Here is a 14,802-nt window from a genome sequence, read left to right as displayed (position 1 = left end):
TATTTTGTTGACCTTTTCAAAAAACCACCTTTTTGATTTATTGATCTGTTGTATAATTCTTTTGTTTTCAAATTCATTTAATTCTGCTCAAATTTTGGTTATTTCTTTTCTTCTGCAGGGTTTGGTATTGGAATTTTCTTCCTTTTCCAGTTGCTTGAGATGGTCCCATTAAGTTGTTAACTTCCTCTCTTTCCGTTCTCTTAAGGAAGGCTTGCAGTGCTATAAATTTCCCTCGTAGGACTGCCTTTGTGGTATCCCAGAGTTCTGATAATTTGTGTCTTTGTTATTGTTTTGTTCTAAAAATTTGGTAATTTCCTTCTTAATCTTGTCTCTGACCCAGCTATCATTCAGTAGAAGGTTATTTAGCTTCCATGTTTTTGTATGAGTCTTCAGATTCCTGTTGTTACTGAGTTCAACTTTATATTCCATGATGGTCTGAGAAGATGCAAGGAATAATTTCTTTTCTTTTAAATTTGTTAAGGTTAAACTTGTGACCTAAGATGTGGTTGATTTTATAGTGTGTTCCATGGGCTGATGAGAAGAATGTGTATTCACTTTTGTTAGGATGAAATGTTCTGTAGATGTCTGTAAAATCCAAATGTTGGATGGTTAAGTTTAAATCTAAAAATTCTTTGCTTAGCTTCTTATTGGAGGATCTACCCAACACTGACAAAGGAATGTTTAAATCTCTGACTATTATGGAGCTGGAGGAAATCAAGTTGCTCATGTCTATTAGAGTCTCACTTCTAAATTGAGGCACATTCTGGTTTGGTGCATAAATATTAATAATTTAAATCTCATCATATTGAGTGTTACCCTTAATAAATATGAAGTGACCGTTCTTATCTTTCCTTATTTTTGTTGGTTTAAAGCCTATTGTTTCTGAGAATAAAATTGTAACACCTGCTTTTTTCTGATTTCTATGTGCGTGAAATATAGATGACCATCCCTTCACCCTGAGTCTATATTTGACTCTTAAGGTAAGACAAGATTCTTATATGCAGCAGATATCTGCCTGAAGGACAGTTTAAGCCCTTCCCATTAATTGAGAATATTAATAAGTTTGGTAGAATTTGCAGAATCAAGTTTTTCAAAAGTCCAGTGACCTTTTTAATCCTTTTAAAGTTGGAATTTGATCAAAAGTTTACACTGGTGGTGGATTGCACTAGTCATTATGGAGGATAGGTCTGAGAATATCCTGGAGAGATGATTTAGTTATGGCAAATTTCTTCAACATGTGAATGTCATTAAAGTATTTAATTTCTCTATCCTAAATGAAATTCAGTTTAGCTGGATACAGGATCCTGGGTTGAAAGTTATTTTGGTTTAGGAGATTAAAAGTCGATGACCACCCTCTTCTAGCTTGAAAGTTTTCAGCAGAGAGATCTGTTGTCATTCTAATATTCTTCCCCTTGTAAGTTACGGTTTTCTCACATCTGGCCGCTTTCAGAATTTTCTCTTTCATATTAACTTTAGTTGAGTTAATTACGATGTGCCCGGGGGATACCTTATTCAGGTTGAGTTGTGCTGAGGTTCTGAAACTGTCTGCTGTCTGAATTTCAGATTCTCTTGGCATGTCTGGAAAGTTCTCCTTCATAATCTCATGAAGAAGGGCTTCTGTGTTTTGTGAAGCAACTTCATTGCCTTCAGGAATTCCTATAAGGTGAATATTAGTTTTCTTCAAATTATCTCAAAGCTCTCTGAGAGAATGATCCATTTTTGCTCTCCATTTCTTTTCCTCTTTGAGTGCCTGGGAGCATTCAAATCTTTGTCTTCAAAGTCAGAAATCCTTTCTTCCACTTGTTCCATTCTATCACTGTGGAATTCTACTGTATTTCTCAGATCTTTGAGGGCTGCAAATTCTTGTCTCAATGGGTCAAAATCTTTGGTGATTTTTCTTTGAATTCATTGAATTTTTGAGACAACTTTTGAATTCCTCCTTGAATTTCTAAATCCAACTTTGCCTCCATTCTATCAATCTTATTTGCAATCCAAACTCTGAATTCAATTTCTGACATCTCAGCCATTTGTCTATGAATGGGTTCTTCAGTTGTGTACTCTGTATCGTTCCTTAGGCGAGTTGATCTACTCTGGTTCTTCATGTTACTAGAGTTTTTCCACTGATTCCATCCCATGATTATTTTACACCATTTTGCTAGATGAGCAGATAAGATGAAGTTCGGTTGGGGGGCTCCTGAAGTAGTGATTAACCAGCCCTTTGCCCAAGAGCTGTGCCTGGTGTCCGAACCATTTCCCCTAGAACTTTGCAAGGGACCTGTACAGTGTTATGGTCTAAGACACTGGGGACTTACTTAGTATGTGTGGCTAAGTGGCTCTCTCTTGTTTTCAGCTGGTCTCTGTCTTAGTGAATTAGTTACTCTGGGTTGAAGTCTCAGCTGTGGAGCAATACCAGCAATTAAGTCACTCCACTCCCCATGGGTAACAACTGGAAAAGGAAAATCACAACCATACATCCAGGGTACCACTTTGGATAGTCCTTGGGTGATTGGTCTAGTCTGAGAGATCCAATTGTCCCAGTTAGCATTTGGTCTCAAGTGAGGGAGTACTAAAGGTCTGTAGGAACTAGATAGCAGGGGTCTGTCAGCAGCTCAAGTATGACTCGTTCTGGTGCTCTGTGGAGTCAGATGGATACCTCCAGCAAACAAACTAGTCTTGGAAGGTTGATGCCTCCTTTCCCACCTTGCACTTCTGTTACACCCAGTCACTGGTAACCTTGCAGTGTTATGACCCGATGAACAGATGTTCCAGGGGTTTGAGCCTGCCTGAGTCACAGAGAGATCTTATATCTCCTCAGCCAGGCCTCCATATTCTGCCACCATCTGGCAAGGGAAGCTGAGGCCTGACAACCTCGGGTGGTAAATGGAAGCTGGAGCTGTTCACTTAGTTTTGGCCCCACTCCGGATTGATGTTGCTGAAACTTATATTTGGGCAGAATTTGTAATTCTGTCCTGGCTATATTCCCTTGCAGACTAGGCCCTGTTTGAGTTCACAGAAAGTGCGACTCAGCCCAGGTCTTTGCTGCTGTTCCAAGCTGGTATTTCTGTTTCCCTTGTAGTCTGTGTTGGGGTGGATGCTATTAGATTCACACTTGGCTTGAAGTTCCAGCCTTGGCCCACCTGCCTTTGTCTCACCTATGATCCCCTGAGGGCTGGGATCATGTATGCAGTCCTCTGTCTCAGCCTTGCCCTGGGAGTATGCCATCTCTGAGCACATGTCTTCCATTCTATGTCCCTCTGTGCTCCGCCCAGGCTGGAACTGCCTCAGGCATACCCTTTGCTCACAGGGCCTGTGTTACTGCCCCAGATCTAGTATGCCAATGTCTGCCACCAGAGAAGATGACTGGCTTTCTCTGGTTCTCCAGAGATACAGAGAGTGTCCTTCCAAAATATCACCAGGGGTGTGAGCCCTATTGTTCCTGCTGCTGACGCTGCTGCTCTGTGTCAGGGGTCACCACCTCTCCTTTTCCCATACTTTTTTTCCAATCCATCATTTTCTCCTTACCTCTGTGCTGCAAAATCAGCACCAACCTGCAACAGCTCACATCCTATCCACACCTCTCAAGAAAATGCCAAGAATCTGGACTACCTGGGGGAAAGGCTTCCAGACCTCAAGGTGAGAGTGGAGGGGCATTCTGGGAGTTCAAAATTGCAGGTATAGAATGTATATAGTTTTATACAGTTTTAGGCCTGGCAGAAGAGTGCCATGGCACTCTAGTAGGGAAAAGAGTTCTGGTTTTTAGAGGGTTTCTCCCATGGGATAAAATTGGAGGATGTTTGAGCTCTGCTCACTCATTTATAGGAAGAATATTGTGAACCATACTCATGGAGAAGGGGACTCCTGTCTGTGTGGCAATGGATTTTGTACCTATTGTTTATATCCTTGGTGTTGTAGCTTGCCTCAGCAGGGTTGATGTGCATTCTTCAACCTTTCTCTTAGCTCAGGTCCAAATCATCAGTCTACTTGCTAAACTTCTGTTCTTTAATGTTCCTTCTGGATGGAGCCTCTGTGGAAAGCTGGCTCCAGTTGACCATCTTGCCTCCACCTTCTAGCCTTATTTTTGATAACAAAAAATGATAACGATAATGGATTATTGAGTAATTTGCCTTTTATCTTTTTTTTTTTTTTTTGCATCAGCCCTCAAAATTTCTGAAGCATTTAATTTAAAAAAAAGATGAAAGATTTAAAGGAGCAAAATTCTTTAGCCATTTCTTCTTTGTAGCTTTGAAAAATCCTTGCACTGATTCTTCCTCTAAATGTCAGATACTGGGGGTGATGGCCTGGCCCTCTTCCCTTCTTATTCTTTGCAATCTTTTCAAGAGATCTTTCATTGCTTTCACAACTTTCAAATTTATACCACCAGCATAAACTTCTTTCTTCTAAAAATTTCCCTTTTTATTTTAGTTAACAAGTAATATTGTACATATTTATTGAGATATAGAGTAATATTTCAGTGTAGGTGTACTACATTTATCATTTGTTATGTTGTGAACATTTAAAGGCCTCTCTTCTCGGTTTGTAAAATATATACTAAATTATTCTGAATCATAGTCACCCTATGGTGCTATAGAATACCAGAACTCCTCCTATGAAGCTGTAACTTTGTGTGTGTCGATGAACCCCTACCTTGTCTTCCTAAGCAGCTCCTAACTAGAATTTTCTTCTCTATTTCTATGAGCACACAATTTTTTTTTTTTTTAGCTTCCACGTATGGGTGAGAACAGAAAATATTTATCTTTTTGTGCCAGACTTATCTCACTTAATGTAGTGTCCTCCAGGCTCATCTATATGATTTCATTATTTTTTATACCTGTATAGTATTCTAATTTGCATATACCACATTTTCTTTATTCATCTATTAACTTCTTAGACTGATTCCACATCTTGGCTTTTGTGAATAGTGCTGTAATAAACATGGGGGAACAGATATCTAGGAGGGATATCTCTTTGGATAAATACCCAGTAGGGGCATTACTGGATCAAAAACCCATATTAATTTTCAGTCCGCTTATATATTACTTTTTACCTGAATGATATAATATAGTCAAACTTGCTTAATGACAGGATACATTCAGGGAAGTGCATTGTCATCATGGTATGAACACCAAAGAATGTACTTACACAGACCTATATGGCAAGCCTACTGAATACCTGGGCTATGGTGTAGGGTAGCTTATTGCTCCTAGGCTACATACCTGGATAGCATATTACTGCACTGAATACCATAGGCAAATGTAACACAATGACAAGTATTTGTGTATCTCAACATATCTGGACATAGGAAAATTATAGTAAAAATATAGTATAAAAGATAAAAAATGCTTCTGTGCACCTGTACAGAAGCATTTATCATAAATGGAACTTGCATGACTGGCAGTTGCTTTAAGTAAGTCAGTCAGGGAGTGATGAAAGAATGTGAAGGCCAAGACATTACTGTACGCCATGGTAGACTTTATAAGAACTGTCCATTTAGGTTACACTAACTTGTTTTCTTCCTTTAATAACAAATGATCTTTGACTTATTATAATTTTTTTACTTTGTAAACTTTTATTTTTTAACTTTTAGACTCTTTTGTAATATGTATAGTACTTAGTTTAAAACACAAACACATTGTAAAGCCAAACAAAAATATTTTCTTTCTTTATGTAGTTATTCTATAGGCTTTTTCCTATTTTAAAATTTTTTTATTTTAATGTATTTACTTTTTAAATGTTTTTGTTAGAAAGTAACACAAATACACACACATTACCCTAGGTCCATGCAGCTTTAAAATCATTAATATCACTGTTTCCACTGCCACCGTCTTGTCCCACTGAATGGTTTTGAAGGGCAAAAACATGAATGGAGCTGTGATCTCCTCTGATAACAAATATTGCCTTCTTCTGGAATACCTCCTCAAAAATCTACCCAAGGCTGTTTTATAGTGAATCTTATTTTCTTAATAAGGAGAAGTGCCCTTTAAATAACAATAGAAAGTATAGCAAATACATAAACCAATATCATGTTCATTATCATTATCAAAATTGTATACTGAACATAATTGTAAGTGTTATACTTTTATAGGACTGACAGAGTAGGTTTGTTTACAGCAGGATTACCAAACATGTAAGTAATGTATTACTCTATGACATTACAGTGACTTTGATAACACGAAAATAATTTTTCAGCTCCATTATGACCTTTGGGACCATCATCATATATGCAGTCTATCACTGACTGTACAATCACCTCAGTCTGAGCATTTCAAAAACTTTGTCAAATTAATGCCTTAGATATGCTTTTGTTTCAACATCTCTTATCTTAATAAGCAACTTCATAAATACTGGTGTGGCATAAATCTTGGATCTGTATTCTCTTTTTCTTCATATCTATTAAGTCAGCAAGTCCTGACAAGTCTATCTCTATATGTGTCTCAAATTCCTTTTTTCTGAAAATCTCCACTGATACCATTAGCTGTGGCCATGATTACTTAATGGCTAAGAGAGATTATTAGTGAGTCTCTCTTTTTTATTTGCACTTACCATAATATATTGTGAGTAGTACATAGAGGTTTATTTTAAATGCAAATCTCATGATTCCTACCATAATCTGGCTGATTCTTAGGATAACCCTTACAAGTTCCTAATAGACCCTAAAGTTTCCTACATAATTTAATGTCCTTTTTGGCCTCTCTTTCTCTAGATTTATTTTCTGAATTATCTCTTTATTTTTTGATTTAACCCTTTGTCCTACATGTTAGTAAATCATTCACCTTCTTGTAGTTACTCAAAGGTTTTAAAGTTTCATATGCTTTAGAGTTTTGTGTCAAGTCCTTTGCCTGAAATTCTTCCTTCCCTCCTATTAAATGACTAGCTCTACTTTTATGTCACGTCATAGCTTGAAGGCTGCTCTCTCAGGGTGGCCTTCCTTAATTTTCCAGTGAAAGACTAAACTAAATTATTTAGGTTGTCAGTATATATTCTTTCCTAGTCACCAATATTTCTCCTATAGTCTTTCCTGCAATTGTAATTTTCTACTTATTTGTAGGATCATTTGTTTAGTATCTGCCCCCTCTGTTAGACTGTTAACTCCTAAATGGCAGACAATATCGCTTTTGAATGATATATTCATATCAACTAGCATAGAATCAGGTACATGGTATAAGTGAATAATTTATCTGTTAGATAAAAGAATAAAGAGTAATGAATGAATTGTGCTTAGAATACAGTGACCATTTCTGCTTTCAAATTCCTCAAATTATGTCTACAATGGAACCATTTTCACCATTGATTTCTATGTTGATCTAAGCTATCACAGCAAATACATTTCTTGAGGATACATTCTCTTATTTTCCTATCAAGTCTTGAATTTTACTTTTTAGTTTACCCAAAATTATAACTACTAGGTACCCAAAGTAAAAAAAAAAAAAAAAAGTCTCTTTGTCCTATTATGTAATTCTCAAGCCTGAATTGTAGATTCATTAGCCTTTCTCCATTTATTTATGTCAAATCTGAAAAAAAAAAGGCCAAAAAAAATAAAATAAAACAACAACAACAAAATACCATCATGCATTGATCCTACCATATAGTATCCTTCACTGAATCTACTATAAACTTTTTGGGTAGTGAAGAAATTGTTTATTTGAAACTCCTTTTAGATGGACTCCTAAGCCATGCAGTTTTCATACGTAGGAAAGTAATTAGTGAAACTACTAATTAAGAAAATAATAAAGAGAAAAGAGCTTTCTGATTAGCATGTGTTTTTAGCATATAAATCTGATTCTTCAGAAAAAGGTAGCAACACATATTTTATTCTTCAGAGACAATCAATTCTAATGGACAAATGCCACGGTTTCAGTGACCTTGAGGGTTATTTTCTTCTGGGTAAGAGTTCTTGGGCTGGTTTGTTTTTCAGATCAGGGTAGTTGTTGCAGATGGACTGTGACCAGGTCCACAGCCTTTGTGGAACATTCTGTGTAACAGCATTGTGGAAGCAATAACTATAAGAGTTCCTATGAAAGAACCAGACCCAGTAAGAGGGCTGGAGAGCTAAGCCAAAGTGAGAACAGCTTGCTTCTCTTTCCATTCTCTCATCTTCAATTTGGAGAAAATGGAGCTATTCTCACCATTATATCCCAGGGTTTCTTAGTTAAATAAAAAATGGCCACATACATAAAACAGAATTTCAAATATTCAGAGCACACTTTTTTGAAGCCTTCCCCCCACCACCAAAAAAAAAAAAAAAATCTAAGAACACAATTCATTTTCATCACCTCTGGTGTTCAGAGGGGCTTTTACAAAGTGTTATGCTGGGCCACTCATTTTCTAGAAAGGCTACCATGAACTGCATTTTGGGGGTGGGAAAGGTGAATGCTGGTGTTGGGGATGGGGTGGTGGAACATGGGTAGCAGAGAAACATCATAGGAGGGGATTTGTGCGTGTGGGAAAGAAGGTTCTATAGCATAAACCTTATCCTGCCAGCAAAGGAATTTATTCTATGAGAAGTGCATGTGAAGAATGGTTGCCACTGTTATTAGATTGACAAAGTGTTCATTCTTCTGTCAGTTGTAACTTTAAATTACTTAAGGGCTATGCTGCACTAGTATTCCTTAGAGGAAACAGTTTCTTTTTTCTTTTCTTTTTTGGCCGGAGCTGTGTTTGAACCCGCCACCTCCTGGTATATGGGGCCAGCACCCTGCTCCTTTAAGCCACAGGCGTTGACGCTCTTTTTTTTTTTTTTTTAGGAAACAGTTTTTTAAAGCTAGGAAAGGGAGTAAGGAGTAGGCATGTGCTGGCAAAGGCTGTTACATGAAGCAATGGAATCTGTTATGCTAATAGTGTTAAGACTGCTTTTCTTTAATGTTTTCACGGTTATGCACATTTAGAACAGTATTTTATTTGCCCTATTTTGTTCAAAAGTTTTGCATTTTTTAAAAAAAATCAACCCCCTCTGAAATTATTCTGTCACAGCTTGTATATTAAGTCATTTGTAAATCTCATCACACAGTAGTAATTTTTTTGACTGATACAGTATCTTAATTAAAAGATTATTTTATACTTGTTTTAATACTGTGAGTGTAATAAAAACAGGTTAAGGGAAAAATAGATGACATAATCTAGTCTTAAAATTGCAATTTTTTTCAAGAAACATGTTTAATCTAACTTTTGGATTTTTTAAATTTCACAAGGCCAAACTTGAAGGAGAAAGTATAAAGATGATCAATAGGAATAGACAAAGGAGAAAGAAATAGCATTTTAATTCAATAGAAAGCAGACTTAAAATTTTATAAGAGAATAGATCTGAAATATTCTCACCACACATCTACACACAGATGAAAATATGTGAGATGATAGAGATATAAATTAGCTTTATTTTGGTGATCCCTTCAGGATGGATGTGTATATTAAAACATCACATTGTATACCTTAAATACATACTGTGGACAGTTTTTATCTGTCAATTATACTTCAATAACGCAGGGGAAAAGAAAGCAGAGGTGATATTATACATAGAACACCAAAGAAAAATAAAATTTCATAGTGATATTAAGGATATATTTGTAATTGATACAATAATTGAGATATTTGATTCTTCTTTTTTTTCTCCAATGGACAATGTAAAACCAATGCCAAAGAATTCATTTTATGGTTATAGCCTTTTATATTTGAAATCAAGTATTTATGAATATATGCTTATTTCACAAACCAACATTAAGTATGTGTACTGATTTTGATTCATGTAGTAGAAGGTAGGAATTTAATAAGACTTTGAATTTAACAAAGGTTATGAGTTTTAAACTTCTCATTTCTTCAAATCTGTGGATTAAACTAAGGGATTTTATAGTAAAAAAATTGCAATACATATACTTTTTAAAAGTTGTACTTGTTTTATGCAATTGTTTGTATTTACAAAGCACTTTTGTTTCTATGGCATTCTCTTTTAATTCTTACTTTAATTCTTACTTCTATTCCTTACTATTCGTATATGAATAGTATACGAATAGTAAGGAATAGAAATTTTAATGGATTACCGGAGGTCACATAATGAGGTCAGACAAATAAGTTTGTGAACTCATCCTAGGAAAAGTGCTACATACCTCATTGCTGAATATCTCTAAGGTCACCTTCGAAGTCTTTCCTTTGAGAAGCTATGCACCAGTGCCAGCCAGTGCCTAGTCCATTCTTCAAAGCGCTTTTTCTAGGATGAATTTGGTGAACTTAATTGTCAGACCTTATCGGATGACAGCTGTTATGGCCATTCTCAAAAAAGAGTTCTAAAATTGCTTTGAAGAGTGGAGGAAGCATTGGTGTTGGTGCATATTTTCCCAAGAAGTGCTTTGAAGGTGACTGTAGTGATATTCAGCAAAGAAGTAGATAACACTTTTTCTAGGATGGAGTTCATGAACTTAACTATTATCCCTGGCATCTGAATTATGAGTCATATAGAAAGTGTCCAAAAGCCTTTTTTTAAGTGTTGAGATAATTTTAGTTTTAACTAAGATAACAATGTCAATATGTTTAATTTTGGTATTTTCATTTTAAATAAGTTTTACAAATCCTGGTATCCTGATGATTGATTATGAAAAGAATTGTCAAGAACTATTTCAGTTTATCTCATTAGGCTTTAATAGGAGTCCTTTTGCTTTTATGATGGAATGTGTTAATGAAAGAAAGAGTAGTACACTGTTAACAATTGAAACTATATTCCTTCGAGATCATGAAATATAATCAATTAGTTTTCAATCCCTACCACTTATAGTCCACAAACACTAAATATTAAATTACAGTGACTAACTTTTGATTTAAAGAGAAAGTTATATATATATAACTTATATACACACACACACACATATACAACTTTGTTTTTAAACCCCAAGCTCTCACCCTACAAAGATTTATTACAGAGCCCGGGGCTATTAAAAGTATTAAAACACATTCTTGGCCACTAGGTTTACATTGTTGGGATATCATCTACATCCCACAGCACTTGTAATCCTTTTCATATTCAGATACACTGTGTTGCACCTGACTCTCTCTCTCTCATGAAGTTTCAAAAAAAAAAGTACCTTTTGTGATCCAGGGAAATACACTCAGGGTCTAAGTTTATATTGAACTTTGGACTGGGACAGTGGTTGTATTTTTTTTTTCTTTTCTTTCTTTTTTTTTTTCTTGCTGGTAATAAGTCCCATATTCTTATAAGGCATTCATTTTTTGCAGTGTGTTTCAGGTATAGGTTCATGAGTCTAGGGAGGCTCATTTTTTTTAAGCTATTGAGAAAATCTTACTTTTATAAGGTAGACTGGTATTTCTAATGTTGCAAAGTTGTTGGTATATATATATCTTGAGTTTCAATCAGCTACATACCCATTACTTCATGAAAAGTTGTCTGATAGGTGGAGAGACTGAGCTGTGAATGACATGTTACAAATTCCTAGATCCAGTAATGCCAGAACTTTCAGTTAAAGAATGAAACACATTCCTTTTAAAAATTTATTTATACTGTCTAATTCTTTCTTTCTAAAAATTAGTTTAAACTGAACTTTCTACCTGAAAGTTTACTAATAGTTATTTTCTTCTGCTTTTCTTTCTGACATACCACATACTGTGATCATGAACATCAAGCTTCTCCCATTATTGAATAGCTTTCCTGAAGCAGTCAATGTGACACGAAAATTCTTTTGCTCATTTAAACAATAAACAAGATGTTTCAGGTTGTTGATTCTCTTTAGGGAGCAGTATCAGAACAATACTAGCAAATCAAGAAATAATGTAAAGAGTGTCCCATAGCATATTTCATTTTCATACTATTCTTAAAAATAGCCAAAATACTGTTAAAAAAGCCAAATGCTATCAAACAGTATAGCTAAGTTGTATAGAAATTTAGCTCAGTTTGAAAAATCAATTTACTGATAATCACTGATATTTTATTGCTTGGCTGGAATAAAACCCTTTCTGTTTCTGTGCATATCTTGAGCGTGCTGTTGGATTCATTATTTCCTATTTATCAAGATCAATTGCACACTGATTTGGAGTCAGCCAGGAAAGCCCGGTGTTTCTCTAGTTCAAACAAACTTGTCTCCTTCATCCCCATAGAGAGAGCTTGTCCTTTCTACAGATAATTCCTTTCCCCCTGTAAATTATTAATGATTAGGTTCATTTTAGAGAAATGCTCCCATGTGGTTCTCCTAAAGCAGTTTCATAATGTAATGTGACTCAGATTTTTCACATATATTTTCACACTTTATCAGACAGTACATCTTAATGGCTTAAAAGGAACATGTAGCCTTAACAGAATAGGAAATAGTCTCCTATCCTTGTCATAAGTTATTCTATTTATGTAACCTCAGATAGCTCAATTTTAAGCATTAGCTATTCAAACTATTTTGTAATGTTTTTGAGGATGATTAAAGAATTGAATAGCATTGATAATTTTAGAAATATCATGCTAACTTAAGAATAAATTTTGTTTGTTTTTCAACAATTAAGACATCACTGGAAAGGGCTTTTGTGGGATGTTTCATCTTTCAACTTCTTAGACTATATAAAATACTGCATTATTTCTTCTGGCTCAGTTCCTTATGTTAACAGTTTTCATAACTGGTTGCTGAAAATGGCCATATGTTTATAGTGCATTGATATGTAAAAACAATCCTGAAAACTTCAGTTTTAGTTTTCTAAACTTGCTGTTTGGTTGACTTACCTTCTGTGATTTGGTTTAGAGTTTTATTCAGATCCATCTTATGATTCCTTAATTCAGCAATATATTTAAATAGTATTTATTTATAATACAAAAAAAATAAGATTTCTACAAAAATTTTGGCTTCTCTGTGCCACACTAGAAGAAGAGGTGTCTTGGTACACATTAAATACAAAACCACCTATAAAATCTGATGAGTGAAAAAAAGGTCCATGCATTATTTTCATAATATCTGCCACCACAGGTAAACAAAAAAATCCTCACATAATCCAGTTGTAGTTGGTGGACCACAGGTTGGACACACCCGAAATCATTATTTATTCTAAAAGAATTCAGCCCGCCACATAAATGAGTACAGACTATTTAAAGCCCTCCACATAAACGAGTACAGATTATTTTTCTTTTTTGTCAATTTTTTTTTTTTTTTTTTCAGTTTTTGGCCAGGGCTGGGTTTGAACCCACCACCTCTGGCATATGGGGCCAGTGCCCTACCCCTTTGAGCCACAAGTGTCGCCCTGGCAATTTTTAAAATTTTAAATTAATATGAGTATACAAATTTTTAGGTTACATTGTTTTCAATTATAAAATAAGGTTCCACTTGCAGTTGAGCCCTTCACCCAGGGGGCTTACTGAAGGCCCTCATATTTGCACATTAGTTAAGATCCCCCAAATGGCCTCTGTCCCTTCCCCCCAATCCCCACTCCCTCTTTTTCCCTCTTCCTTGCTAGACTATAATTGTATTTCATCATTCGTGTGGAAGTATAGTTGTCAATACATTAGTTTCATACTAGTATTGAGTACATTGGATACATTTTTTTCCATTCTTGAGATACTTTACTAGGAAGAATGTGTTTCAACTCCATCAGGTAACATAAAAGATATAAAGTCTCCATCTTTTCTTATGGTTGAATAAGTACTCCATGGTATCCATATAGCACAGTATGTTAATCTACTCATGGACTAAAGGGGACTGGGGTTGTTTTCACAACCTGGCAATTATGAATTGAGCTGCAGTAAACATTCTGGTGCAAATGTCTTTGTGGTAAAATGATTTTTGTTCTTCTATATAGATATCTAGTGATGGGATTGCAGGACCAAAGTGAAGGCTGCCTTTTAGTTCTTCTAAAGTTCTTTTTTAGTTCATACTTCTTTCCATTAAAGCTAGTATTAGTTTGCCATCTCACCAGCAATGTAAAAGTGTTCCCTTCTCTCTACATCCACACCAGCATCTATAGATTTAAGACTTTTTGATGTGGAGTAATCTCACTGGGGTTAAGTGATATCTCAGATTAGTTTTGATTTGCATTTCGCTGATGATTGGAGATGATGAGCATTTTTTCATGTGTTTTTTTGCCATTTGTTGTCATCTTCAGAGAAGTTTTTGTTCAAGTCTCTTGCCCACTTAGAAATGGGGTTGAGAAAAGAGCAAACCACACCATTTATAAGTAGGCAGATTATTTTTCCATTTTATTGTCCAAAACAATTATTGAGCTTTCTCAAGCTCTAACAAAGTCAAATTTTTGGTTCCAAATGGAATTGGGTAGGGATATTAGGTGGATCAACTCAAATTCACTACTGGGACAGATATCTAAACATACATGAATAAATACACACATTCAAGTTTTATGATCTTCTAAATACGGGTCTATAAAAGAGAAAACTATACAGAATCAGAAAGATGTTACCTGGCTGAAGTGATTGGATAGGTGTTAAATTGCATTAGCTCTTCAATTTTTTTGTAATTATTTAACTCTCCTCTTACATAAAGCTCCTATGCTAAAGTGGAGTGTGGACTAACTGGAGACACAATGTATAGTAGAACAGGAGAAGCACTAGGTAGCCATGACATAATCTTCTGGAAAGTTAATTTTAGAAATTATTAAATGATTTTAATTTTACACATTGACATAGAATAGTCTTTATGACTTCAAAAAAGTTTCCTGGCTTTGTCAGTCCACTTGAGAAGACCCCTCTCTTTATCATCATCAGATTTGCCAAGCTAGTGTCTGGACTGTTCTCTACTGAGAGCAGCTGTTATGACATGTTTTGATTTAGGGAGGCTCTTTATCTGACAAGTACTTGTTTCACTTGCCATTTAACATAAATAG

The sequence above is a fragment of the Otolemur garnettii genome, unplaced genomic scaffold, assembly GCF_000181295.1.
Source record: "Otolemur garnettii isolate 467f Iridium unplaced genomic scaffold, OtoGar3 scaffold00093, whole genome shotgun sequence".
Lineage (NCBI taxonomy): Eukaryota > Metazoa > Chordata > Mammalia > Primates > Galagidae > Otolemur > Otolemur garnettii.
The sequence above is the reverse complement of the archived record's forward strand: the minus strand, read 5'-3'. Positions refer to the sequence as shown.